Raw genomic sequence first — 5114 nt, forward strand, 5'->3', positions numbered from 1 at the left:
GCACATAGACCAGTGGAACAGAATAGAGAGCACAGAAATAAGGCCATACACCTATGACCATCTGATCTTCAACAAAGCTGACAAAAACAAGCAATGGGGAAAAGACTCCCTAGTCCGTAAATGGTGCTGGGAGAACTGGCTAGCCATATGCAGAAGATGGAAGCTGGACCCCCTCCTTACACCATATACAAAATCAACTCAAGATGGATGAAAGACTTAAATGTAAAATCTAAAACTATAAAAACCCTGGGAGACAACCCAGGCAAACCATATGCGGAAGATGGAAGCTTGACCCTTTCCTTATACCATATACAAAATGAACTCAAGATGAATTAAAGACTTAAATGTAAAACCTAAAACTATAAAAACCCTGGGAGGCAATCTAGGCAATACCATACTGGACATAGAAACAGGCAAAGATTCCATAACAAAAATGCCAAAAGCATTTGTAGCAAAAGCAAAAAGTGAAAAATGGGATCTAGTCAAATTTAAGAGCTTCTGTACAGCAAAGGAAACTATCATATTTACCTAGCAGGGGAGATACTATGATCACAAGGGTGGATTTCCCCGGGTGAGGCTTACCTATTGCACCCTGGGTGTGCTGACCCCTGCAGTTTTCCCAAATGCGAGAAACTTGACTGCATAATTTGTGGTGAGAGGGTGACTATGTTTGCTGCAGCTGCACCTGGGAGGGCAGGGCTTCTGCCTGTTCCATGGAGTGGAGGTCTAGATCTGTAGCCATGACTTGGGAGGCTGCAGCTGAGCCCAGAAGGGTGGGCCTCCTGCCTGCTACTGGACCTGAGAACACAGGGTCCATAGCCGCGGCTTGGGTGGCTGCAGTGTACCTAGGGAGCTCCCACCCCAACTCAGAAAGGGCAAGGCTCCCTCTTGTCTCTGGCTCCCAATGGCTGTGTGGAGTGTGCAGCCCCAACCATGCTTCCCTGCTGTAGCTGGTGTGATGGCAGCTGCCACTCCAGACAGCCCACTGCTGCCATCACCATTACTGGGTATATACCCAAAGGAATATAAATCCTCCTATCACAAAGATACATGCATGCAAATGTTCATTTTAGCACTGTTCACAATAGCAAAGTTATGGAATCAACTTAAATGCTGATTGGTGACAGATTGGATACAGAAAATGTGGTATATATATACTACAGAATACTATGCAGCCAGCAGCCATAAAAAAGAACAAATTCATGTCTTTTGTGGGAAAATGGATGGAGCTGGAGGCTATTATCCTTAGCAAAGTAATGCAGGAACAGAAAACCAAATATCGTATGCTCTCACAAGAAAGATGCTGGATTGCCGCAAACATGACAAATATTCACAAGACCCCCACAGAGTGGAAGTTATGTGGCGTAAATGGAGGATATGGTAGTTTTGTACTAGTTGCTAAATAACGAGAACCCATGAACACAAAGAAGAGAACAGCAGATGCTGGGGCCTATTTGACTGGGGAGGGTGGGAGGAGGGAGAAGAGCAGAAAAAATAACTATTGGGTTCTAGGCTTATTACCTGGGTGATGAAATAATCTGTACAACAAAACCCTTCTAACATGAATTTACTTACATAACCTGCACATGCAACCCTGAACCTAAAATGAAAGTTAAAAAACATCTTTATTATAAAAAAGAAAATAAAATTAAAAATAGATACATATTTGGCATCAAAGAATTGCCAATAGATTTAGGGTATCTGGCTCAGTCAGTACAAAACCAGAAACGGTGCCCAAGCCAGACCTTTGTGGCTACTCCAGCAAAGACACCAATGCTGCTGCCACTTAGCACAGACATTGTGTTTTGTTCTAGACACTGCAGCTTCCACTGATAGTACTGAGGCCTGGAATGCAAAATTCTGGGGCTGCTGATCTTGAAAAGCCAGATACTTCTGTTGCTGTGCTCAGTGAAAGGGAGACTACATGTGCTTTGTAACATCACTAACTTTCAGACTGAAGTCCTGGGTGTGGGTGCATTACATAGTTTCATACAGCTGCAAACAAGACTGGGGTTCTGTTTTCTTCACTGAAGGGACAGGAACGAGAATGTGCAAAATTGTTGCAACATAAGAAGAGTATTTGAAAGATGCTGGATTGCCTCAAACATGACAAATATTCACAAGACTGCCCCCCCGCCCCAAAGTGCTAGTTATATGGCATAAAGGGAGGGTATGATAGCTTTGTATCCAGTCATTTAATTAATGCTATTTCATGTTAGTTAAACATAATACAGCACCATAATAAGAATGTCTGTTCTGTATTTTACGTTATATGAAGAAATGCTGAGAGTAAAAGGAGAATCAAGGCTAGAAAAATGGTTGGACTGGCTAGGCATGGTGGCTAGCACCTGTAATCCCAGCACTTTGGGAGGCTGAGGCAGGTGGATCACAAGGTCAGCAGTTGGAGACCAGCCTGGCCAAGATGGTGAAACTCCATCTCTATTAAAAATACAAAAAAAAACAAAACAAACAAACAAAAAAAAAACAGCCAGATATAGTGGCCAGCACCTGTAATCCCAGCTACTTGGGAGGCTGAGGCAAGAGAATCACCTGAACCTGGGAGGCGGAGGTTCAGTGAGCCGAGATTGTGCCACTGCACTCTAGTCTGGGTGACAGAGCAAGACTCTGTCTCAAAACAAACAAACAAACAAACAAAAAAAACAACAAAAATCCAAAACAAAAAAACAGAAAAGAAAAATTGTTGGACTGTTCACTTGATCCTTCAATCACAATATGTTAAAATGAAAAACACTTTCAGTATGTAAAATATGAATACATATTTTACAATAGTAAACCTTGCTACCCGTATTTGGTAAATTGGACAGTTTTCTCCTTTCTCTTCATTGAACCATGTACTTAATGCTGTTGTAGCAATTATAACACTTTATTTTACATATTGCGTCATATTTCTAATCTGCTTTCTGTAGGGTTTAGTGCCGTCACATGGCAAGAGATTGAAACATTTGTGGAATAAAATAGTAGTATCTGCCAGGTGTGGTGGCTCAAGCTTATAATCCTAGAACTTTGGGAGGCCAGGGTGGGCAGATGCTTGAGCCCAGGAGTTCCAGACCAGCCTGAGCAACATAGTCAGACCTTGTTTCTATAAAAAATAGCTGGGCATGGTGGCATGTGCCTATGGTCTCAGCTACTTGGGAGGATGAGGTGGGAGGATTGTCTCAGCCTGATGGGTGATTATTCTAGTACACTCCAGTCTGGTCAATAGAGTGAGACATTATCTGAAAAAAATTGTTATCAGTGTGAACAGGGACATCTGGGGTATGCTAAGAACTTCTGAGACAGATATCACAGGTATCAGCAAGGTTCTTCCTAAACATTCTAAAAGGGTGTCATAGTAAGAGAATATAGATGAGAGAATGAATTGTCCATGGACTGGAAGCAAGGCCAAGTGAATGTTCACTACACTGTATAGTGGCATTTAGGGCATTTAGGCAAAGGAGAGGCTGGCATATCTAGACTGGTCAAGAGACAGACCCATTCCTCAGTTTTGTTTTGACTTTGTGTGATTGATTCAATGGTTATTCTATGTAAGAGTAGGATAAAGTTGACATGATCAACTTAATTAATCCTCCCTTCTAGGCAATTTTTGTGCTATTTCTAAGAATGCAACTGGACACTTTATAGAAGGTCTTTTTCAAATTTAAAGCAAATGGGTTTTGATGTAAATCAAAGCATGTTATAAGTGCCAATGTGTAGCACGCAGAAATACATAGATTACCCATTATAATTCATTAGGGAAATAATTGAAGTGCTTGTTTTAATCTAAGATATTCAGATATTAAGTCATTCCCTTTGAGTAAAAGTAAACATTCTGCTTCTAACTAAGCCTTTGTTACAACAAAAATGATTCCCTCAGAATAGAGCATTATTAGATAATTATGATTTAAAAAAAATACTTGTTACCCTAATGCATGTTACAAGGACCGATCTATTGCCAGATCTCATACAAAATTGTATTTATACTTAATTTCATGTAGTGGAATATGATTTATTACAGAATTGATGCCTAAAAAATGCCAAACAAAATGGACTCTTTCCTTCCTTCCTTCTTTTTTTCTTTCTTTCTTTCCTTCCTTCCTTCCTTCCTTCTTTCTCTCTCTTTTTCTTTCTTTCTTTCTCTCTTTTCTTTCCTTCCTTCCTTCCTTCCTTCTCTCTCTCTTTCTTTCTTTACTTCTTCTTTCTTTCTTTTTCTTTCTTTTGACAATGTCTTGCTCCGTTGCCCAGGCTGAACCTCCTGGACTCAATTGATCCTCCCACCTAATAGCTGGGACCACAGGTGCATGCTACCCGGCTAATTTTGCATGTTTCTATAGAAATGGGATTTTGCCATGTTGCCTAGGCTGGTCTCCAACTCCTTGGGTCCAAGTGATCCTCCTACCTCGGCCTCCCAAAATGCTAGGAATACAGGTGTGAGCCACCATGCCTGGCTGCAGTTGACCTATTTTTAAGACCACTGTTGAAGTGGTAGCTCAACATGTTTTGTGAGATCTTTTATATAAGGATTCAGATAATTCTTGTTTGACTGTAGTTCTTGGAAAAAAAAATGTAAGTAACTCAACGTGTTTTCTGTAGACAGAAAATGGAACTCGTTACTCCGTTTTTGGCTCAATGTCCAAGAAATTAAGAGCCAGGTGAATTTCCTAAGTACTAATTCCTGTTTAACTGAGGTACCTGAAAATACTGTAACCTTTGATCCTCTCAAAACGTAAGTTCTACTTTATTCTTAAATGCCTCATCTTGCACTATGTTTATTTTAAATAAAACTATTTTTTTCTGGTGAAAAGAATGTGTATTCACAGCAGAAAATTAGAAGATATAGAGAAGTATATGATGAAAAAATCAGTAATTTCTATTCCAAAGAAAACTTACTACATTACATTTTCTTCAGTGTCTTTTTCTATGTGAGTTACCATATACTTGGTAAATATATTTATAGATATTGACTTATTCATAAATATTTACTTAATTGGGATTGCACTTATCACTTACCTTTTCTTTTCACTCAACAGTGTATCAAAGGCATTTCCTCAGCCCATAAACCATTCTTCTATTTATAAAGCATAATTTTTCTTGGATTCATGAAATTCCATTGTATT

General features: G+C 39.7%; 1 non-coding gene across 1 annotated transcript; it reads left to right on the forward strand.

The window, feature by feature from the left end:
* The first annotated feature begins 520 nt into the window (after positions 1-520).
* LOC135275565 (U1 spliceosomal RNA) lies at positions 521-688 on the forward strand. Its single transcript, XR_010343184.1, has one exon. It is a non-coding gene; the product is annotated as a U1 spliceosomal RNA (small nuclear RNA).
* Positions 689-5114: the final 4426 nt, after the last annotated feature.

This window comes from Aotus nancymaae, unplaced genomic scaffold (assembly GCF_030222135.1).
Source record: "Aotus nancymaae isolate 86718 unplaced genomic scaffold, 86718_ANA_hifiasm-v0.15.2.pri h1tg000016l, whole genome shotgun sequence".
Lineage (NCBI taxonomy): Eukaryota > Metazoa > Chordata > Mammalia > Primates > Aotidae > Aotus > Aotus nancymaae.